This window comes from Macaca fascicularis, chromosome 9, assembly GCF_037993035.2.
Source record: "Macaca fascicularis isolate 582-1 chromosome 9, T2T-MFA8v1.1".
NCBI classification, from domain to species: domain Eukaryota; kingdom Metazoa; phylum Chordata; class Mammalia; order Primates; family Cercopithecidae; genus Macaca; species Macaca fascicularis.
Window position 1 is genome coordinate 37190319 of NC_088383.1, and position 25200 is coordinate 37215518.

Below are 25200 nucleotides of genomic sequence, written 5' to 3' on the forward strand. Positions count from 1 at the left end.
TTCACCATGTTGGTGGTCAGGCTGATCTCAAACTCCTGACCTCGTGATCCACCCACGTTGGCCTACCAAAGTACTGGGATTACAGGCGTGAACCACCGTGCCTGGCCAACAATAGTGTTATAAGTCAGAGTGTCAGCTATATTTGGAAAGAGGCCATAGTCACTGGAAGAGAACACAAGGGAAGTTCTTGAGATTTAAGTAAAGTTCTATTTTCCTGAGACATGGATTGTGGCTTAATGGATAATTTATCTTTGTGTAATTCATTAAGCTGGACACTTAAGAGCTGCACACTTTATTTTATCCAAAATCTATTTTCAAGTTAAAGCATGTAAAGGCATTGTGCAAAAAACAATTTTCCTGGTAAATTTAATCCTGTTCTATTAAATCATCACTTTCAAGTTCTACTCTTTACGACAGGCTTGGTGTACCCTCTCAGGGCATTCAGCAATATTCTCTAGTGAAGTCAAACTGAAGACACACTGATAAAGCATCTTAGAAACTACTTGGATTCCTTCCTGAGCTGCCATAACATCAGTTTTGCTTACGCTTGTATTTTATACAGCATGTGTTAGCACGTATGATGTTGTCTGAGCATATATTTGGGTGTCCAAAAAGGATTATCTGGTACCTTTGCAGGATTTCAACCTTTTGTCTACATGTCATGACCTAAAGTCAACAATGAGGAAATACTTCTTTCCTGCTTTTATAAATAAAATCTTACTGCAAATCCTCTAAAAAAAAATGTGAGCATTTTTTGGTTTCCCCTGCCACTGACTACCAGTAGCTAAGAAATCTGTTTTTCTTTCCTTCTGAATGTGTTTTTTTCTTATTAGATTTTCCTGCAGTTCCATCTTATTAGATGCCTAGACATGCATACTTCTTTTCCTCTCCTGCATCCATAATGCAGGATGTGCACATGCATGGAGGAACACAGGAGCGTGTGCTGTGGAGAGGGCAGAATCTCTCCTACAGGGCAGATTCAAGTATCCGGGAGATTCTTTTTGCCTCTTGCCTATTTTCTTTTCTTTTTTCTTTTTCTTTCTTTCTTTCTTTTTTTTTTTTTTTTTTTTTTTGAGACGGAGTCTTGCTCTGTCACCCAGGCTGGAGTGCAGTGGTGCGATCTTGGCTCACTGCAACCTCTGCCTCCCAGGTTCAAGCAATTCTCTTGCCTCAGCCTTCCAAGTCAGCCTACCAAAGTGCTAGTATTACAGGCGTGAGCCACGGCACCCAGTCGCCTATTTTCTTACCATAATACAAATAACCAGTTTCTGGTTTTTAAAATTTTTTTAATTTTTATTTATTTATTTATTTGAGACAGAGTCTTGCTCTGTCACCCAGGCTGGAGGGCAGTAGCACAATCTCGGCTCACTGCAAGCCCCGCCTCCCGGGTTCACATCATTCTCCTGCCTCAGTCTCCTGAGTAGCTGGGACTACAGGTGTCCGCCACCACACCTGGCTATTTTTTTTTTGTATTTTTAGTAGAGATGGGTTTTCACGGTGTTAGCCAAGATTGTCTGGATCTCCTGACCTTGTGATCAGCCCACCTCAGCCTCCCAAAGTGCTGGGATTACAGACGTGAGCCACCAGCCCCCGTCCAGTTTCTGCTTTTATGGAAGGAACCATTCTTATTTAAAACTACAATTTTGTATTTGTTTTTTTGGTTTTTTTTTTTTGTTTTTTGTTTTTTGGCTTTTTTTGACGAAGTCTTGCTGTGTCGCCCAGGCTGGAGTGCAGTGGTGTAGTCTCGGCTCACTGTCAGCTCTGCCTCCCGGGTTTACACCATTCTCTTGCCTTAGCTTCCCAAGTAGCTGGGATTACAGGCGTCCACCACCATGCCCAGCTAATTTTTTGTATTTTGAGTAAAGACAGGGTTTCACCATGTTAGCCAGGATGGTCTCAATCCCCTGAACTCATGATCTGCCCACCTCGGCCTCCCAAAGTGCTGAGATTACAGGCATGAGCCACCGCATCCGGCCCAATTTTTGTATTTGTGTTAGGTTTTTGACTGGTTTGTGTTGAACAAAAAGATTGTCCCAGGTGTGCGTTTTATGGTTTCACAGACTTTATTCATCCTAGTGGACAAAGGCAGGTAAAACACATTTTTTATTTTATTTTTTCTCTGCAAAACTGTACTTTCAATAAATGACTGATTCTTAAATAGATGATGATAGTTTTTCCAGTACAGAAGTAAAATCTATGCAATTTTTAGAAAACTTGGAGCATACCTTTCAAAGTTCTCCTCAAGTTATGCATAGAAATGAGTATATGATCCAAAATTAGTTGCTTTCTAGAGCAAAGTGAAGGGAAGAGGGAAAGAGCAAGAGAGAGAGTTCTGGGAATGACCATGTTTTCAGTCCCTTCCCAGGGAGGTAAATATATTTAAGACATATATTTTAAGAAATTGCTTATATAATCTGTCCTTATAATTCGGTGTATTCCTTTGAGTTAATTCTTTTTATTTGAGAAATGCAATGCATACACACTTTAGGTAAATGAAGAAAAAGCTTTTAATGAGGTCATACAGATTGTGATGTCCCTACTTAGACATGCAAATCAACATAAGGAGATTCACTCACAGGCACAAGTTCCCCAGCAGGGGAGCCAAGAGTATTTTGGAAACAATGTGTGACACAGAAGAAGAGGAGCCAAAGCTGTCTTATTCACAGGGAGTAGCCCTTTTGTTTTGGACTCCGTTTCTATTAGTCCTTAAAATCCCTTCCAGGTTAAAGATGGCTTTTCCAAGTGAGTATGTCTCAACACAAACTTAGGATATTGAAGTCCCACTTATAAACAGCAAACTCTTCAACACAGAAAGAAAACAAAAAGAGGTAACAGCAGACTACCATCCTCAGTGAATTCCTGGGCATTTTGTTCCCAAAGCAATCAGATCTGCGTTTATATTTAAAGAGAGCTCATGAGAGTGCCCCATCTTGAATACCTGAATTGAGCTCCTGACCCTGTTTCCAGGATTTGATCTGTGAGACCTGCATCTTTATAGCATGTATCAGGTAAACTTTTGCTGTAATAAAATGTGTCCCGGGGTCGTTTTTCTGACCTTTCTCCCCCTTTATCTTCTCACTTTTACTTTCCCTTCAGTGCCTTAGCGAGGGCTACACAAAATTGATAGTGTGTGCTTGGCCTGCTTGAGAATTTATAGACAAAGCTGAGCTATGGAAAAAGCGTCAGAAGCAGGACTTAAAATTAAGTGAGAAACAAAGTCCTTGTTCTCTCTCTCTTCTTCCTTGCTGAAAACAAAGGACCAAGTCTACTAGAAAACACCAGTGCAATTCAAAAGCAGGTGTATTTCCACTTGCAGAGCAGCTTGTGGGCTAGAAGCAGATGCCAGTGGTTACATAGCAGCAAGGGTTTCAGACTACACCCTAAGGGAAATGTCCCAGCCCATCCAGATCACCTCTTGCGCGCGCGCACGCGCGCACACACACACACACACACACACACACACACACACAGTAGAAGCTAACATTTGGTACTCTATTTCTTTGTTTGTTTATGCCATAGCATACCCCAAGGTGTTCCCGATACTCATGCTGCTACGAGGTCACCAGGCCACCCCACTGCCATCTCTCTTTTAGCTCCACCCTAACTTAACAGTGCTTTTGTGTTCCAGAATTTCCCTTACCTCCTTCCACTCCTGCACCTTCAGATTCATTTCTTTGTGTTCCTTTACTTTCTGATAAAACTTATAGAACTGAGGTTATGTTAGTTAATGTAGATTACATAGCCGGAAAATAGAGAATCTGAGATTAAAATTCAGGCCTTCTTTCTCTTAACCCATCAGGTTCTTTTTGATCATTTCAATAAGATGCTTCACTATAGCCCAATTTCTTGTCACACTCTCTGCTTGAATATAGAAATGCACTCATTCATGTATTTGATGTGTGCACTGTATCAGACCATAATTTTCTTAGGCAATAAGAAAAGTATGATTTTACTCTATAAATGTTCTACTTCATCTTTTATGGGGTCAACCATTTTCTGTCTTAGTTGGAGAAAAATTGTCAAAATTTGTTTATCTACGTCTCATATAATACGATCTAGACAACTGTTACCTTTACCAAAACATCAGGCCGGGCATGGTGGCACACGCCTGTAATCCCAACACTTTGGGAGGCTGACACGGACAGATCACGAGGTCAGGAGATGGAGACCAACCTGGCTAACACGGTGAAACCCTGTCTCTATCAAAAATATAAAAAATTAGCCGGGCGTGGTGGCGGGCGCCTGTAGTCGCAGCTACTCTGGAGGCTGAGGCAGGAGAATGGTGTGAACCTGGGAGGCGGAGCTTACGGTGAGTCGAGATTGCGCCACTGCACTCCAGCCTGGGCAACAGCGTGAGACTCCGTCTCAAAAAAAAAAAAAAAATAAATAAATAAATAAATAAATAAATAAATAAATAAAATCAACAACAGGAGCAGAGGACCTGGATTTGAGAAACTGACGTAGGTGTTCAGAAAAGCTTGGAAGAAGAAAATATAATTGAGAACAAAACTTTTCTTGAACTCAACTCTAGAATTCGTTCACCATTTTTCTTATATATCTTATAGTGTCTTGGGTAACCAGGTTATCACGGCCTGGCCAGAAGGAGAGTTTGTTGAATGAGCTCATGTATAAATAACAGCTTCGTAAGGCTGTGAACATTTATGAGGCTCATTATGTTTCAGTTCTTGTTTAACAGCAAGTCCCTCCCTACTTGGGCAGTGGAATCCCGCTGATTTACTACTTATCAGGAATAAATTACAGTTTAGAACATGGATTTTTTTTCATGGTTTTCTTTGTGTCAGCATAAATAAACTTAGCTAATAGGGCTATTTCCCATTGCCCATTAAACAGGCTGTGAGTAAAAGACTTCCTGGCTTGTGAGAGAAGGAAGATGAGAGGACTGAGTCGTTTTACCTGAAGGTGTTTACAATGTTAAGGGCTTTGGGAAATAGATGTCAAATGCTGCAAGTTACAGCATTTCCTAACACTTATTTGAGTTTTTACGTTTTGTTTTCCATCAGCTACAGAATCTTATTATTGTAGAAGCCATTAGCCCTGAGGAGTGAGAAGTCATTCTTGGTGAATTCTGTAGGCAAAGATGACTACGTCCCAACACACTGCCAGGGTCATCATCATCTCTACGTACCCTTCTCTTAATAAAATCTAGAGTGATGGCTTCACCCACTTTGATGAAAAGTTTGGAATTCTGTAATTACTGAAAGAGAGAGTGGAATGTCATTTCTAGGTCTTCATCCGGAGTAATTTCCTGGCTCCAATACCCCCATTTCATTTGCAGAAACAGCTTTTTGGTATTAGTTAACATTCAAGGAATAGTTTCAAGTTTTACAACTGCAAAAGGGTCATTATTTTTATCAGTGTGCTGGAGGTTATTTTGAGTCTGAATACGGAGGGCCCAATTCAATAAAATCTCAGTCTGACTTTCCCAGCAGGATGCTCAAACCATGGAAATTCAACAGGGGAGCACACATGTGCTTCTACGATACTGAACCAGGGCTGAATTTCCATTTAATCATTCTCGAGAAATCAAAAGACACTTTGGGATTAAATGGCAAACCTTTTAAGTAGGAATTCCTCAGCCAAAATGGCCAATTAGCATTTAAACTGCAGAACTGCATTATGTAAGAGGAAATGAGTAACTGAAAAAAGAAATTATCTTCCTTATTAGTTAAAAAGGTAAACCAGAAACATGGAGTTATCACAAAACAAGCATTCTCTTCTAGAACAGGAGAGGTACACAGGACGTTTTTTCCAAAAAGAATTCAAAGGACCAATGTTTTTGACCTGTTCTCATGCTTTTAGCTTTAATTGGCAAAATTATCTCAAGTGAATAATATTAGAAGCCACTCTCTAATTATATATTTTATTGCATCACACAAGTGACTCAAAAGCTCCATATTTATGACTTTAAACTGATTTTTTAAATAAATTACTTTATGTATTGGAAAGTAATAAATTATATTTAGAAATAGCCTAGATTCAATTTTTTATATTCATAAAATCTTGGCTTATTTAAAGCTCCTTCCCCATCTTCAAGTGTGCACCTCAGGGACTTAGAGACCAAACAGAATAAGCGTTGGCTTAGGAAGAAAACCACATTTCTGGTATGACTGCTCATAAAAGAAAACTTAAAACTTTCCAGAAATGTAGTTGAAAATGGCTCTTAAGCAATTGTTTATTATCTTTCTTCATGTATCATCAATTTTTAGACTCAGCTTTCACCAAGCTCAATACTTATGTAAATTTCAAATGTTGGTTCTCACCAATATTTAGTAATGTTATTGTTGTGCATGTTTGTATACATAGTAAAAAAATGAAAAGGCAAGCAGATTCAATGGTTATTATTGCTGCCATTGCACTTTGCAATGTTTTTCTTCTTTGTCAATTCCTCGTTATGGTATCCCAGAGGGTTTCATGACATGGACTTTTGTAATATGTCACATGTGGTGAAGACCAGCAGTTGAACACCAGAAGGAATCTGACCAGTGCTCACTGCAGCAGAAGGGCTAGAGATTTGCTTAGGGAATAAAGAACATGCACTGTATTCTCTAAAGGACATGGGTTTTTTGCATCAATAGTCTGGATGATTACCTAAAAGCATGACAGTAAGCAACCGATGCTTTTTCTCACCCACCTCACTCATTGCCAAACCGGCCGAGATCTTTCATCTGTTGAGTGACTTGAGATTTTGCTGTAAGAGTAATCATTTTTGTTTACCGGGATGGTAATACTGAAACTGACCCAATTGCCTCATAGAATGTTATTTTTGATAAACATAGAAATTGACCCTTCTGATCTTAAAAAGCTTGAAACTCACATTTGTTTCATCTGAGTTCCTTCCTCAGGAAACCACCTTCAGGTCTCCCACAAAAAGTATTAAAGAACTGAAACCAGATCACGGCACTGATGCAGGACCCCTCATTTACCATGATGGCTTTCTTACCCCTCCCAAGTTCTTGTTTCCTTACACATTGTTACATTTCTTGCCTGCAATATAAATCTCTGATCTTAGTCAGTCAGAGGAGATGGATGTGGGACTGAGCTTCCATATTCTTGGCTATGACACCTGATTAAAGCCTTCTTCCTTGACAATACTTGGCATCTCAGTCATTGGCTTTCTGTGCAGTGAGCTGCAGGACCTAGACCAAACCCCTGGTGTTTTTAGTAACAGTGCTACTAAAAAAGACAAGATTGTTTTCTGTTTGCTTTCTGTAAAAAATAACAAAAGCAGAGATATATAGATGTATACCCATTCAAACATTATTTTCTGTTGAAAAGTTAATTCAGACTTCTCATTGACTAATTAATTGATGGCAATCATTTAAAATATGGCCTATCATATAATCATTCATGGAAAAACATTATTAACAGGTTGGCCTATCTTTTTCAAGACTTTTATAAATACTTGTATATGCATGTACTACATACATATTTAATAAATCTTGAATTATTCTGTATATGCCATTTTGTAATTTGTACTTACCTATGCATTATCTTAAAACATTTTCTCAGATTGTTATTATGGGTTTTAGTGTCCAATCATGTTATATTTTCATCATATATTTGAACAACTTCTATTGTTGAACATTTTGGAGTATTTTACATTTTCTCTTGTTTTAAATAATGCTGTAGCAATTACATTTGTGTGAAAATCATTGTACACTATTTGATTATTTTTGTACTAGAAGAACAATTGTATGCCAGAGAATGAGTATATTTTAAAGTTCAATTATTATTATTATCATTTTTATCACAGCAGTAATGTAGAGACCCTCTAAAATAACAATTATTAAGATTACAACTATTACACTCCTCACTGTGTTTCTAGGCACTGTCCTATTATATCAGACTTAACTTAATCTTCAATAAAACACTGTCAAATAGTTCTTTATATTATCTCAATTTTATTGATGAGGACCTTTGGGACTTAGGTTGAACAGCTTGCCCAAAGTCAAACAATTGATAAATGGCAGGGCTGCCTTACTCTAGAATTGTGTTTTCAAAAAAGGTGATGCTGTTAGAAAATTATAGGACAGTTTTGATTTTCACACAGATTGGGAGAGGATGCATTTTGAGAATAGACACCAAGGCTGTTAAATCTTCTGCAGTGAGTGAGAGAGCCCCACACAACTTTAGGGTGTTTCTGGATATTAATGTAACCAGTTATCTATTTTTCTGAGCCTAAAACCTAAATCTGTTTTATACATAAATACAGATAACATTTGCAGGATTTTAATATGCAATAAATTTATTAATGATGCAAAGCTTACTTGAGTGAAGATGGACCTGAATACAGATTTGTTTTGATCAGAACTTTACCAAGAACTGTTCAACATTTTGGAAAATCAGGTTGTTGTTAACATCACAACTGTAGTATGTGAGCCTCCAACACAACACCTCTACAGTCATCTAAATTTGGAGTGGTCAATTTCATGGTGACTGTATGCATAGGTGTGAACGGGATCACTTTATAACATCTTCTAGTGTGGCTCGGTGCAGTAGCTCACACCTGTAATCCCAGTACTTAGGGAAGCAGAGGTAGGGGAATCACTTGAGCCCAGAAGTTCCAGATCTGCTTGGGCAATGTAACAAGACCCTGTTCTTCACAAAAAGAAAAAAAAAGAAACAGAAAAAACTGGTACATCTTTTAGTGTGGTTGTGCCTGGGCATGAAATCTATATTTTTATCATAAAGTGTTTCTCTTTATTCATCTTTGATTTTATATTAGTAAAATAATTGCTTAAAACTATGTGAGTATTGTGTGTTACATTAGCAATTGATTTTTTCCAGGAGAGTAAAAGAGTGATTCAACCTATTAGTTATAAAAAGGGTATTACATATAATAGGACTGATGACAGCAAAATGTACATGTCTGGGGTACAGAGTTAGGGGTACATTTACATGTTAAATATAGACACATATAGAGGAACTCACACCTGCACACACAGCCTGAACTCTGACACAACATGTCTGTGCTTTTCAAATTGTCATTCTCAATCTTTTAGTGAGCCATGACATCAATGCATAAGTTGAGAACAAAATTTTTTAATGAAATAAAGTAGAACAAATTAGAATGGAATGAAATGGAGTAGAGTGGAGTAGAGTGCAGTGGAATGGATGGAGTAAGAGGAGATGGGATGAAATAGAATAGAACTGAATATAATTCAGTATCAATGTTGTCTGTTTTATATACCTGTGCTTAGAAGGACATTGTAAAATGCATCTTTTTCTTTGGACCAAAAAGGTGAAAGCCATTGAGCTACACTACTATACTTTATACAGAAAACAAGTAACATTTTCAGGGGTTAATCATTTTTCTGTACCTGAGTGTCAAAGGTGGTTTTGACAGTGATTGATGGGAGAGGAAGAAACCTGAAGATACCAGTGATTACCACACATCTTGAGTCCTCTGTTTCACAGCTTGCCTGAATGGAAGTGATGGTGCTGGCACAAGGCCAATTCCTTATCTGAATGTTTGTGTTCCCCCAAAATTGTATGTTAAAATCTAATCACCAAGGTGATATTAGAAGGTGGGGCCTTTGGGGTTGATTAGCCCATGAGGACGCCATCCTGTGAATGGGATTACTGCCCTTGTGAAGTAGGCCCCAGAGAGCTGCCTTGCATCTTCCACCATGTGAGGACACAAGGAATGCACCACCTATGAGGGAAGGGTCCTCACTAGACACCAAATCTGCTGATGCCTTGATCTTGAACTTCCCAGCCTCCAGAGCTGTTCTAATGTTTATAAATTACCCAGTCTAAGGTATTTTGTTACCACAGCCTGAACGAAGACAATTCCTCATCCTCTTTCGTTGACTGACACTGAATGTGCTTGCCTATGCTACAGCTACTGGAGATTTTGCTGTTTGCTTTGTGTCACTGTCTGGTCTTACAGTTATGAAATGGATAGAAATTATTCTCCCACATCTTTGCCTCCCTCTGCTTTTTTCTTCTTCCTTCCCTTCATTGCATTTGGTTCAGAGAGCCTGTGTCCTCATGACACCACTTCATCCTGGCTTCCCAGACTCCTCACCTCAGGGATCTATAGAGTGATGCTTTCCCCCCTACCCCTGTTTCTTTGAAACTTACCTGATCTCCATCTCATGACTCTGTGGCCTGACAGATGACCACCAAGTTATTTTTCAAGACACTGATTCAGACTAAAATAGTAATGGATGTGTATGTGACACCTTCTAGGAGGTATTTTTATTTCTGATGGAAGCAGAGTATTATTGAAAATGAATGAAAGTAGCATAGGAGGCATATTTGATTGGGGTGAAAGCGGGTTGTGGAAATTTAGACAGTTTCTTTCTTATAAGGAAACCAGGAGAACCTCTGCCTAAACATACAACTGGTCTTCATTAAACTCCAGACACTCTTTTAGTCTGTTTCAAGCATGACACAAATTAAACCATTACTATATTTTTAAAAAATATTATTTAAACAATTTGTTACTGAAGGCAAATTCAGAAATAGACCCAAGACATTTTATTTATGTTGTCAACACTCTACTGGGCAATTATAACTTGAAAACTTACATCATTATTTAGCCCTACTCTTTCTTTGCTGTTTTGGTCCAACATGTGCTGAGTTTTTCTGATTTACACTCAGAATGTTTTGTTCCTTGATTTGATCCCTCCTTTCTTTTCCTACGGCAACTGTATTCATTTTATCTAGATGGAATATTTCAAGAGCCTCACAATTTCTTCTCTTTCTCTTACTCATTCACATTGTCATTTGTATTATACCTTCAAAACCATAGTTCTGATCATTTCACTCACTTGTGCAGATCATTTGTGTCCCTCAATTACCTATAGAATAAAATCCAATCTTCTTCCCTTTGAATTCCTCAACCATCTGGTTTCATCATTCTTTTTACTCATTAGCTAAAAGAAATTAATTGCTGCTCATTGAATATCCCACATACTTCTGTAATTATACCTTTGCTTACTGTTATGCATACTTTTTTTTTTTTTTTTTTTTTTTTGACAGAGTTTCGCTCTGTCAACCAGGCTAGAGTGCAGTGGCACTGTCTCGGCTTGCTGCAAGTTCCGCGTCCTGGGTTCACACCGTTCTCCTGCCTCAGCCTCCGGAGTAGCTGGGACTACAGGCGCCCGCCACTGTGCCCAGCTAATTTTTTTTTTTTTTTTGTATTTTTAGTAGAGACGGGGTTTTACCATGTTAGCCAGGTTGGTCTCGATCTCCTGACCTCGTGATCTGCCCGCCTTGGCCTCCCAAAGTGCTGGGATTACAGGCGTGAGCCACCGCGCCTGGCCTCTTATGCATACATCTAACTGGAATTTCCTTCCCACAATGTCTGTGGTCCAGAATCCCTTATAATTTTTAAGGGCTAGAAGGAATATCACCTTTTCTAAGATATCCACAATATCTGCTTCACAGAATGAACATAATCTGTTTTTCCCCTCATAACTATCACTTGATCTTAGCCAAAAGGCTGAGAAGCGATCCCCTCATAACTATCCTAACACATTGTATGTTAAATTCTTGACCACTTTTTTTCCCTTTTTAATGTTTTTACTTAAGAACAACTTTATGTATAGTAAAATGCACAGTTCTCAATAATATACTTTAATGTGTGCTAAGAAATGCATACACCTGAAATAGAGATACAGAGTATATGCATTATCCCAGAAAATTCCCTATGGCCCTTGGACAATCAACCCTCACTACCACTCCTTGCCAAATGCAAATACTGCTCTGATGTCTTTGACTACAGATTATTTTTGCTATTTCTACAACTTCATATAAAAAGAAGCATTCAGTATTATAGTGTCTTCTTTAATACTGTAGTTTCTTTCACTTAAACTATATTTGAGAGTAAACCATGTTTTATCACTTATCAATCATTTATTATTTTTAATGCTTAGTTGTATTCCATTGGATGAGTACAACATAATTTTGTTCAGTCATGGATGACAATTTATTATTGTCAGTTTTTTGGCTATTAGAAGAAAGCTACTATGAACAATCTTTTTATGAACGTACATTTTCATTTCTCATGGATAAATACTGCCATATTTGCAGAAGTGTTTAAAACCTTTTATACGCCAATGAATAATGTATGAGAGATCCAGCTGCCTACCTCTTCAATCGTTGGTGTCAGCCTTTTTTTTTTTTTGAGATGGAGTTTCATTCTTGTTGCCCAGGCTGGAGTACAATGGTGCGCTCTTGGCTCACCGAAACCTCTGCCACCCAGGTTCAAGCGATTCTCTTGCCTCAGACTCCCGAATAGCTGTGATTACAGGCATGCGCCACCACGCCTGGCTAATTTTGTATTTTTAGTAGAGATGGGGTTTCTCCACATTGTTCAGGCTGGTCTCAAACTCGCTATCTCAGGTGATCCACCCACCTTGGTCTCCCAAAGTGCTGGGATTACAGGCATAAGCCACCATGCCCAGCCTGGTGTCAGTCCTTTTAACTTTAGCTGTCTGGTGGGAAGGTAAGTTACCACAGTTATAATTTTCATTTCCCTGATGACAAAAGAAGTTGAGCTCTTTTCACACACAAATTGATAATTCATATTCTTTAGTAAAGTGTCTGTTTAAAACTTCGATCTAATTTTTAAAATTGTTATTTGCCCTTGTATTATTGAATTATGGGAATTCTCTATGTATTCCAGGTACAAATTCTATGTCATATGTATTTATTGTAAATGCTTTCTTCCAATTTGAGGGCTGGCTATACCTTTTTAAAGTAGTGTTTTTTGATAAGTGCAAGTTTCAATCTTGATTATGATCAATTTATCAAGCCCACATTTGTGAATCTCATTATCTAAAATAATGTGCAGGTGAGTTTCCACAAACACAGTTTCTCCAATCAGAAGATCTATGAGCTAAAGATATTACCTACTTCTTAGGCACCCAATGTACGAGGGTAAGATCGGCGGAGCATAACCACTGTAGATGTCCTATTTGAAGAGTAGAGAAACAAGAGGCACTTCAAACTCATTGGGCCATAGCAATTCTGAAATGCATGCAGGCACATGCTGCCAGTTCCTTGGCTAGAGCTTAGTTAGAGAAAGTCACTATTGTTCTTGGATCCACCCTCTGGATTCTTGGTTCCTTCCTGTGTGTCATCCAGCTGGTGTTTATAGCTAAGTAATTTCTTCAGGATTCCATAAACATCTTTTTTTTTTTTTTTTTTTTTTTTTTTTTTTTTTTTTGAGACAGAGTCTCACTCTATCACTCTGTCACCCAGGCTAAAGTGCAGTGGTGCAATCTCAGCTCACAGCAACCTCCAGCTCCCAGGTTCAAGCGATTCTCCCTCCTCAGCCTCCCGAGTAGCTGGGATTATAGATGTGCACCACCATGCCCAGCTAATTTTTGTATTTTTAGTAGAGATGGGGTTTCACCATATTGGTCAGGCTGGTCTTGAAGTCCTGACCTTGTGATCTGCCCTCCTCGGCCTCCCAAACTGCAAGGATTACTGGTATGAGCCACCATGCCCAACCATCTTTTTAATTTTATCCTGGCTTTCTCCCCAAAAACTGGTAGCAGCTTTGCCAGTACTACTCTTTTAAAAATCTTGTGGGATTTCTGTAAATCTCTTTGTACTTGATTTCTTTATATAAAAGCCCTACCCATCTGTCTCAATATTAACCACTTTTTATATAGGGCTTCCTATGAAACAGCTATGGGACAATGTCATTGAGATTATTAGATGTCCTAATGTGTAATAAGGAATATGTTTGAGACATATACATCAGAACCTTACAGGAACTTTCTTTTCTCTTTGAGGTACCTACTTGATTCTTTTTGAAGTCTTAACAAAATATTTCACAATAATGCCCTTGGCTTTATCTTTAGATGATGTTTTCCTAACAGCATGCTGGATTGGATTATTGCTGTGATGGCATTTCTTTTTTTTTTTTTTCCTTTTTTTTTTTTTTTTGAGACGTAGTCTCACTCTGTCACCCAGGCTGGAATGCAGTGGCACAATCTTAGCTCACTGCAAGCTTTGCCTCCTGGGTTCACACCTTTCTCCTGCCTCAGCCTCCCAAGTACTGGAACTACACATGCCCACCACCACGCCTGGCTAATTTTTTTATATTTAGTAGGGATGGGGTTTCACCATGTTAGCTGGGATGGTCTCAATCTCCTGCCCTTATGACTGCGCCCAGCTGCTGTGATGGCATTCCTTAATTTGACAATCTTGAAGAGTGTGAGAATGAATCTCACACATTTTGATAGGCTGTGTTTTCATTGTCATTTGGTTTAAATAAATTTCTAGGCCGGGTGCGGTGGCTCACGCCTGTAATCCCAGCATTTTGGGAGGCTGAGGCGGGCAGATCACAAGGTCAGGAGATGGAGATCATCCTGGCTAACACGGTGAAACTCCACCTCTACTAAAAATACAAAAAAATTAGCCAGGAGTGGTGGTGGGCACCTGTAGTCCCAGCTATTCGGGAGGCTGAGGCAGGAGAATGGCATGAGCATGAACTTGGGAGGTGGAGTTCGCAGTGAGCCGAGATTGCACCACTGCACTCCAGCCTAGGCGACAGAGTGAGACTCTATCTCAAAATAAAATTAATTAATTAATTAATTAATTAATTTCTAACTTCCCATGTGATTTCCTCTTTGATCCCTGGGTTGCTTAAAAATGTGATTTTTGGGCCAGGTGTGGTGGCTCACACCTGTAATCCCAGCACTTTGGGAGGCCAAGGCAGGTGCATCATGAGGTCAGGAGATCGAGACCATCCTGGCTAACACAGTGAAACCCTGTCTCTTATAAAAAAATACAAAACATTAGCCAGGGATGGTGGTAGGCACCTGTAGTCCCAGCAACTCGAGAGGTTGAGGCAGGAGAATGGTATGAACCTGGGAGGTAGAGCTTGCAGTGAGCAGAGATCATGCCACTGCACTCCAGCCTGGACAACAGAGTGAGACTGTGTCGCAAAAAAAAAAAAAAAAAAAAAAAAAAAAAAATTGATTTTTGATTTTCAAAAGTCAAAAATATTTGGGATTCTACAAATATCTTTCTGCTTTTAATTTCTACTTTACTTCCTTATGTTTGGAAAATACACTCTGTGTCATGTCAGTAGTCTTAAATTAATGAGACATGTCTCATCATATGGTGCATCTTTTTAAGTATTCCATGTGTACCTGAAGAGCATGTGTATTCTGCTGCTGGTTGATGAACTGTTATATTAGGTCAAGTGTACTGAGGGTGTTGATCAGATCTTCTATATCCTTACCATTTTTCATTTTACTTTTGGTTTACTGTTTCTATTAATAATTGAAACAGAAGAGTTAATATCTCCAATTATACTTGCAGATTTGTCTATTTCTCCTTAATTATCTCAGTTTTTGCTTTACGTATCTTGAGTTTCATTTATAAAGTGGGCATATATGTCTCCTTGAAAAATTGAACTTTTTTTTTTTTTGAGATGGAATCTCACTCTGTCTCCCAGGTTGGAGTGCAGTGGCACGATCTCGGCTCACTGCAAGCCACCTCCTGGGTTCATGCCATTCTCCTGCCTCAGCCTCCCAAGTAGCTGGGACTACAGGCGCCCGCCACCATGCCCGGCTAATTTCTTTGTAGTTTTAGTAGAGATGGGGTTTCACCGTGTTAGCCAAGATGGTTTCGATCTCCTGATCTCGTGATCTGTCCACCTTGGCCTCCCAAACTGCTGGGATTACAGGTGTGAGCCACCACGCCCAGCCAAAGAATTGAGCTTTTTATCATTATGAAATGTCCTTCATTATCTCAGTTGATACTCCATGCCTTGAAGCATACACTTTCTACCCACTCCAGCTGTTTTATGATTGAAGTTTGCATGGTATATCTTTTCCCATCATTGTACTTTTAACCTAGTTGTGTTCTTATATGTAAAATAAATCTCCTGTTAAAAGCATATAGTGAATCTTGTATGGATGTTTTCTAAACAGACAATTTGTACTTTAAATTAGAGTGTTTCATCCATTTGCATTTAAATTAATTATTGATATAATTGGGTTTACATCCTGTCATTTCTCCCACTATTTGGTCCATCTATTATTTGTTTCCCTTTGCTTCTTTTCCTTGCCTCTTTAGGATTAGTAAGTGGTGTGTGCATATGTATTCTGTCTTATCTTGATTATTGTCATTCACAATACACTTTTGTTTTAGTTTTAGAGGTGGGTCTGTGGTTTGCAGCATGCAAACAGAGACCATATCACAGTCTCTGTCAAAACAGCAATATTACATACCACTTCACATATTAGATGAGAGATCTACAACAACATACTTTCTCTGCTCCCTCATCCTTTATTCCACTGTTGTTGTATATTTTATTTCATTTTGTATATACCTTACGGTGGGTTGTACGGTGAATTGTGATTGGGTAAAATCCTAGTATATTAGAGAAGTTGAATATTTGTAATGGGTATTTTATTTTAAGAGTATTAGTTATAAAACTAAGTTCCATTGCCAGTAAGAGTCCTAGGATGGCTATGCTTAGGGCTGTAAGTTTTAGATGAAGTGCTATTGTTGTTTGGGGAGATGAAGTAGGGATAATGCTATTGGTGATTAGAAATCCAGTGACTATACTGCCAATTATAAGGCATTTAATTGGATTTATTAGGGAAGAGTTATTTTCATTAATGTTGATTAGGGTTGGGAAGCAGGGTTGTCCTATTAGGGCAAAGGAAATAATATGGATACTGTAGAAACTTGTTAGAGAAGTGGCAATGAGAGTAATAGTGAGGGCTCAGGCGTTGGTATATGACGTGTTTGTGCTTTTGATGATGAGATCTTTAGAGTAAAAGCCTGTGAGGAAGGGCATATGTGCTAGGCTGCCAATAATAAGGGAGGCTGAACTAAGGGGTAAAGTCTTAAATAGTCCTCCTGTTTTTCAGATGTCTTGTTCATCGCTGAGGTTGTGGATGGTGGATCCTGAACATATAAATAATATAGCTTTGAAAAAGGCATGGGTGCAGATGTGTAAGAATGCTAGATGTAGCTGACTAATGCTGATTGTGACTATTATAAGGCTAGTTGACTTGAGGTGGATAATGCTACAATTTTTTTTATGTCATTTTGTGTTAAAGCACAGATTGCTATAAATAAGGTGGTGATAGCTCCTAAACATAGTGTAAGGTTTTGGATTAACATGTTATTCTCCATTAATGGATGGAAGTGGATAAGCAGGAAAACTTCTGCCACAACTATAGTGCTAGAGTGGAGTAGGGCTGAGAATGGGGTTGGGCCTTCCATGGTGGAAGGAAGTCAGGGGTGGAGACTAAGTTGAGCTGATTTTCCTGTTGCTGCTAAGAGAAGGCCAATTAATGGAAGAAAATATGGGATAGGATTTAGGATAAATTCTTTTTGAGGTTCTCATGTATTAGAGGATGAGAAGAATCATGCTATGGCTAAAATGAAGCCAATATCATCAATGCAATTATGTAGGATTGCTCGGAGGGTTGCTGTATTAGCATCTTCTCGGCCATGTCATCAGTCAAGTAGTGAAAAAGACATAATTCATACACCTTCTCATCCGATACAAAGTTGAAAAAGGTTGTTGGCAGTAACTAGAATTAATATTGTGGTGAGGAAGATAAGTAAATATTTGAAAAACTGGCTAATGTTAGGATCTGACTTTATATATCATATTGAGAATTCTATAACAGATCAGGTGACGAATAGTGCTACTGGAATAAACATCATGGAGAAGTAGTCTAGTTTGAAGATTAATGAGAGTTTAAGGATTTGAATTGTTATTCAATATCAGTTTGAGGTGATGGCTTCTTGGTTGGTATACATAAACATTGTTGTGGGAATGAGGCTAATGGTGAACGTGCACACAATAGCTATTTTTACATAATATGGGTACGAGTTTTTCTTGTGAGGGTTGATGAAGGTAATAATGATTGGTAAGGTTAAGGAGATTAAGGTTATTATAGTAATGGAAAAATGCATGATAATTACTTTTATTTGGAGTTGCACCAATATTTTTGGTTCCTAAGACCAACGGATAGCTCTTATCCTTTAAAAGTTAAGAAAGCCATGTTAGGCATGGGGGCATGAGTTAGCAGTTCTTGCATACTTTCTCGGTAAATAAGAAATTACAGACTTCTATTATCAGACCCACAATCTAATATTTTGACTAAACTATATTTACAGGGTATAAAGCTTATAATAATTTTAGGGTTTAGAGAAAATAGAAGAATAGGTGAAAGATGTGTAAATATGTTCTTCTCGTGTAAAGGAGGATTTAATACTGTTAATATAGTGTGTACATGTTCCTCGTTGTGTTGTGACAAGTATGTAAAGGGAATAAAGGGCTGTGATTAACATATTAAGTCCTATAAGCATAATGATAATATTTGATCAGGAGAATGAAGCTATTATTACAAGGAGTTCTCCTATTAGATTAATGGTGGGGGGTAAGGCAAGGTTGGTAAGATTTGCTGTAAGTCATCAAAAGACTATCATGGAAGTAATGGTTGAAGGCGTCAAGAGAATAGTATAATTTGGTTGTGGACTTACTCATAATTTGAATTTGCTAGGCAGACTAGTAAGGACAGAAGAAGTCCGTGGGCAATTATGAGGATAATTGCACTGGTAAAGCTTCAGGAGGTTTGAATAAGGATAGCCATGATAACAAGGTTCAAATTTTTTTTTTTTTTTTTCCTGAGACAGAGTATTGCTCTGTCACCCAGGCTGGAGTGCAATGGTGCTATCTTGGCTCACTGCACCCTCCACCTCCTGAGTTCAAACGATTCTCCTGCCTCAACCTCCCTAGTAGCTGGGATTACAGGTGCGCGCCACCATGCCCGGCTAATTTTTTGCACTTTTAGTAGACACAGGGTTTTGCCATGCTGGCCAGGCTCATCTCGAACTCCTGACCTCGTGATCCTCCCACCTCAGCCTCCAAAGTGCTGGGATTACAGGCATGAGCCACCATGCCTGGCCTTAAGGTTCAATTTTTAAAAATAAGTTTTAAAAAAAGAAAATGTCTTTATTTTTACCAATGTAGTTCCTACTTCCATGGCTTTTATTTCAAAGTGTAATCCAAATTTCCATCTGACATTTTTCTCCTTTAGTCCGAAGAACCTTTTTTGACATTTCTTTCAGTGCAAGTTTATGGTGCTGAATTCTTCTAACTTTTGTTTATTTTAAAATGTCTTAATTTCAACATCATTTTTAAAAAATGTGCACTGGTTATAGAATTCTAGATTGACATGTTATCTTTTCTTTCAGTATTTTTAAGATAGAATTTCAATGTCTTCTGGCTTGCATTGTTGTCTTTTTGGTAAGAAATACAATACTTTTTATTTACGTTTTCCTTCTATTTGTGGTGTATTATACTTAGTGTTTTGTTGCTTTTTAAGGTTTCTCAGACGCAGAGTAGTGGTTCATGTCTGCAATGCCAGCACTCTGGGAGGCCAAGGCGGACAGATCACTTGAAGCCAGGAGTTTTTGAGACCAGCCTGACCAACATGGTGAAACCTCATCTCTACTAAAAATACACACACACACACACACACACACACACACACACTCTTAACTGGGCATGGTGGCTCATGCCTGTAATCCTATCTACTTGGGAGACTGAGGCATAAAAATTGTTTGAACTCAGGAGGTGGAGGTTGCAGTGACCCGAGATTGTCCCACTGCATTCAGCCTGGGTGACAGAGTGAGGCTGTCTTGAAGAAAAAAAAAAAAAAAAGAAAAACGAGTGTGCTTTTTATCATTTTTATTTCAGAGATGGCAGTTATACAAGTTCTTTATTGTTGTGTATATGTTCAATCTGCTTGTAACTTATTGAATGCTTAGGATCTAAGAGTTGATATTTTCAGCAAATTTGGAAAATTTGGGGCTATTTCTTCAAATACATTTTCTATCTCAATGTCTTTCTCCTTTCTTCCTAGGAGTCCAATTACATGTATGTGAGAACATTGGATATTTCCCCACTGTCCTTAAGACTGTCATTATTTAATATTTCAGCATTTTTATTCTATGTGCTTCATTTTTGTTATTTCTTAATGTGATTTCCTCAGCTTTTCTGATATTGTTTCCACAGTATCCAATTTACTAATTAGTTAAGTGGTTAACTAATTTTAGATATTTTAGGTTTTAAGGTCTGGAATTTCCATGTAAACATTTTCTACAATTACCATTTCTCTACTGAGATTCCCCATCTATTCAGTCATTAAGCTCATTAGTTCCTTTATATTTGTCTGCTAATTCCAACTCCTTTGTCATTTCTGGGTCTATAATTAATGACTTTCAAAAAATTCATTAGCTATTGGTCACTTTTTACATCTAGTAATTAAAATGAAAATTATGGTGGATATCACTTTATCAAAAGCCAATTTTTTTTTTTACGAGTGATGGTTTGGTTTTTTTGGTAGACCGTTCACTAACAGCTGGGCTTCATTTTCCAATGGTCTATAAAAGCTTTGTAAAGGTGGATATAAAGTCAGTCTTGGCTAGGCGTGGTGGCTCATTCCTGTAATCCCAGAACTTTGGGAGGCCAAGGTGGGTGGATTACGAGGTCAAGAGATTGGATACAAAAATTAGCTGGGCATGGTGGTGCCCACCTGTAGTCCCAGCTACTCAGAAGGCTGAAGCAGGAGAATCACTTGAACCCAGGAGGCAGAGGTTGCAGTGAGCCAAGATCGCACCATTGCACTCAAGCCTGGGCAACAAGAGCGAGATTCCGTCTAAAAACAAAAACAAAAGAGAAAAAAAGTCAGTCTTATAGGTCTGGAGTAGATAGACGCACTTCTACTGCACTCCGCGGTCTCAGATAAATGCCTGGTTTTTCAGTGAGGTCTCTGCGTGCTGCTTGGTATTCCTCCAAGAACTTGAGGAGAAAGCTACGTACATTTCCATGGTTGCTTCTCAGCACCACTTCTTCCTGTACTTTTCCCTTTCCTGTACATGCAGCCTGTCTGCCAGCCTTGAACTCTGATTTCTGACTACCCGTCTCAGTGAGATCGCTCTTCTCTGCGTGGACAGCACATCTCCGCATTATCTCTAGAAAGTGCCTCCAGGCAAAAGGCTAGAGCTATCAGGAAGCTCACTTTATGTGTTTTCATTCTTTCAAGTATGACAGTCCTATAGTGCCTGTGTTTCATTTTTATGGTTGTTTATGGTGGAAATGTCATTCTGATGATAACAGTTACTCTGTAAGAGAAATGCAAGTTGTTCTTGATAATATTTTACTTTGCATTGTAGTTATTCTTGTATATGTCTTATCTTTTTTATGAGACCAGAAGCACCCTGAGGGCAGAGTACATGCATTCTTTATCATTGTTTTTTCTCCAGAGCATTCTACGCAGCCTATGTGCTATTTATTATAATTATTTAATTTGATTAAATATTTAATAAGTAAATCTTTAGAATAAATAAATAAAATGAATAAAACAAGCACTTTATGAACTTTAGGAATAATTTCAAAGGCCACAAAATCCATTACACAGACTAGTTTTCTTTGACTCATCAGTTATTTTGTTTTCTGCAGCAGTCACAAGAATACCTAAGTTCCTCATACTACCTTCTTCCCCTGCTGATTCACAAATTTATTATAATCAGAAAGCATGTGAAAAACTGAGAAACAGGAGAAAACAATCACTGACTGCCATTTGGTAATAGTAGTAATTATTAGGAGTCAATTCGAACATTCCTTTTTATCTTTTGAGTTGCTTTGCTGGTTGTCATTCTCTATAGCTACTAAAAAGTCCAGCTAGAATTTATTTTCTTGGTCACACAGGCAAAGATAATGTTTGGAGTTCAGCGGTCAAAAAAACCCTAATGACTGCACTTATGTATGTTTTTGTTTAACTTGTGGACAAAGACTTATGGATAGGTGCAAAAAATAAGTCCTCTTTTGCAACCTGGAACTCATTGTTCAGTGTGAGTTTTGATACATGTAAGAAGGGATATTATGATACCTGAGACAGTTAACTAATGGGAGTATTGATAACTAGAGAGGTTGGTTCCAGGCCAGGCTCAGTGACTCATGCTTTCAATCCTCACACTTTGGGAGACTGAGGTTGGAGGATTGCTTGAAGCCAAGAGTTCAAGACCAGCTTGGGCAAGAAAGTAACACCTTATCTCCACGAAAAATTAAAAATTAGCTGGATATAGGGGCATGTGCCTGAAGTTGCAGCTACTCAGGAAGGGGAGGCTGAGGCAGGAGGATTGACTCCAGGAGTTGGAGGCTGCACTGAGCTTTGATGGCACCACTTACTCCAGCCTGGGCAACAAAGACAGACCCTGACTCTTAATTTTAAAAAGGTTGATTCTAGGACTGTAGAATAGATAGTTTAAAAGCATGGGATATGAGGGAAATCCTCAGCTGTATTAATTTTGTATTCCAATTTTATGTTGACTTGATACATAAGATGGCATTTGGTTTTAAAAGCTTTTATCTTGAGAACATGTTGTCTGGAGTTAAAGGTATCAGCATATTCCACACATCTGTACTATTCTTGAGTATGATCGCTTAGGGCATCAAATTAAGAACCAGGCAGATCCACCTATACTAAAAATGACCCTAAAGTAAGTTGGTTGAAGAAATTAGACGCCAAAGATTCTTGATTTTTCCGTAGGTGAATTTTGAAGTCTTCATCAGTATACCCATGTAAAAAGGAGATGATAGAAACCAAAATAAAATAATTATGGGTTGACAGGACAACTGGATTAAAATAAGCATCAGTTTCATTAAAAAGGGCTAACTTGAGGATAAATCTTTTGAAGATAAATTTTGACATCTGTTCTTTAGAGGATCTAAAGTGACCTTGATGGAGAGTGAAAGAAATCACAACATGGAATTCCTCAAATAAAAATTTATTAACTTTAAATACTTTTGCCTAATGTTACACATACACAATTAAAAACAAAAACAAAAACAAAAACAAAAAAAAACCTCTTTACACTGTAGAAAGAAAGAAGAAAGAAAGAAAAAGAAAGAAAGAAAAAGAAAGAAAGAGAAAGAAAGAAAGAAAGAAAGAAAGAAAGAAAGAAAGAAAGAAAGAAAGAAAGAAAGAAGGAAGGAAAGAAAGAAAAGAAAGAAAGAAAAGAAAGAAAGAAAGAAAAGAAGGGAGAAAGGGAAGGCAGGGAAGGAAGGGAAAGAAGGAAGGAAGGAAGGAGAAAGAAAGAGGCTGGGTGCGGTGACTCTCACCTGTAATCCCAGCACTTTGGGAGGCCCAGGCGGGCGGATCACAAGGTCAGGAGATCGAGACCACCCTGGCTAACACGGTGAAACCCTGTCTCTACTGAAAATACAAAAAATAAGCCGGGTGTGGTGGCGGGTGCCTGTAGTCCCAGCTACTCGGGAGGCTGAGGCCAGAGAATGGTGTGAACCCTGGAGACGGAGTTTGCAGTGAGCCGAGATCATGCCACTGCACTTCTGGGTGACAGAGCGAGACTCTGTTAAAAAAAAAAAAAAAGAAGAAGAAGCAGGAGGAGGAGGAGGAGAAGGAGAAGTAGAAGAAAAGGAAGGAAGGAAGGAAGGAAGGAAGGAAGGAAGGAAGGAAGGAAGGAAGGAAGGAAGGAAGGAAGGAAGCCCTGATGAAGCCACACCTGTTTAGGGCACAAGAGGACACACGTGTTCCATGTAATAATGGTCGAAGCAAGAGTCGGCCTCACATGAACACAGATATTTTCCTTTAAGCTAGAAGATGAACTTTATTTTCGTTTTTTAAGATTCTAGAGGTAATTTATAGATGAGAAGCTAGAAATAAAGGTTGTAGCATCATATGACATCATTTCTAGAAAACGACTGAGCTTGCCAGCAAGGAATTGCCCTAGTGATTTTTAAATGATTCCAGTTAATTGAGTTATTGAGACATTTTTTTCTCTGTGATTTTCTCCCTCATCTACTTGAGCATTTTGCTAATTCTCATACTTGAGTAATTCCTAAAGTCTCTCATGTAAACTTGGAGATCACGATAATTCACATGTTCCCCAGCTTACCTGGATCCTCCAATTGGCTTCTTAGTCAACCCTTGTCGACTTCCCTGTAAATCCCAGACAGAAATTGTCCTTTATACCTGATAACCTCCTGAATCCAAAAGCTACATTTTCCACTGCCTACCAAAATCTTTCACTGGATACCTGGAGAACATTTTCCTTTATGTGTCCATTGTGAACCAAACGAGAACAAACACCACATTGTCTTCTCTTTTGCCCTTTTTACCCATTCTGCAAACTACCCTATATGACAGCTTTGTAGAACTGAAACTCAAAAATTGCTCTGACCCTTTTTCATCCTCTTTGCCCTCACAGCCTAGTCAATTTTCTAAAGATTCTCTGCTACATGTCCTGGATATCCATCCTGGACATCTGATGGATCCTGGTGTCCCTTCCTGTCACTAATCTTGCATGTGACTTCCATTTTGTAGGACTGATACTTTTTAACTTCGGTAATTATGTCATTTTCTGTTTTTAAAATTCCAATAAAAACTTCAGTGCATTTCTGTCATTAAATACAAGCACCTTAGTCCAACATTTAATGGTTTTCAGTGTTCTCCCTTAAAACAGGGCTATCCCTTTTTCCTTTTTCTCCACTGTTTCTCCAATGTTTCTTGTGCTATAACCAAAGTGAACTCTAAGCAGGTTCCTAAATATCTGTTCAACTTTCCCAACCCTGTGCCATGGTTACTGCTCTTCTGTGCACCAGACATGCTCTCCCTTTTCCTCCTTCCTTTTATATCAACCTGCTAACATCTCACCCAGTCTTTAAAACTGCCTATTTTTTCTAAAGTCTTTAGTGACAAGTACAGCTAGATACACTTTTTCACCCTTCTTTGAAATTCTGTGTTCCATTACTAGTACTTCTACAAGGATTCTTGTTCATTTAGACAAATATTTACTGATACTTTATATCGATGGCTGTGCTTTTATTATTTGTGTACTTTTATTGTGATTTTCTGAGCTTAGTTGATGATACCTTTATGAAGAAATGTATTAGGTTTTACTCATGTTTTAATGTCTGACTTATAGCTGTTATCACAGTAGATGGGGCACTGTAGTTATTGCAAGTCTTGTCTCTCAAGGATAAAACCTTATCTTGGGATCCTTCAAAATGGCAAGATGTTAATTCTTACCACATTCAATTGCATTGCCACTGTGCCCTGCCATCATATTCACATTTCACTCAATACCCATGGTCTGCATCAATCTGGAATCATGCATTCTGCCATCTGTCCCTTTCCTTGAAAGTCCTGCTGA

The 25200-nt window shown here is 38.4% G+C and overlaps 1 non-coding gene across 1 annotated transcript; it reads left to right on the plus strand.

Annotated features, from left to right (window-relative positions):
* Positions 1 to 21782: 21782 nt before the first annotated feature.
* On the plus strand, positions 21783 to 21910 carry LOC123567004 (small nucleolar RNA SNORA40). The gene has a single exon (XR_006689715.1). It is a non-coding gene; the product is annotated as a small nucleolar RNA SNORA40 (small nucleolar RNA).
* Positions 21911 to 25200: the final 3290 nt, after the last annotated feature.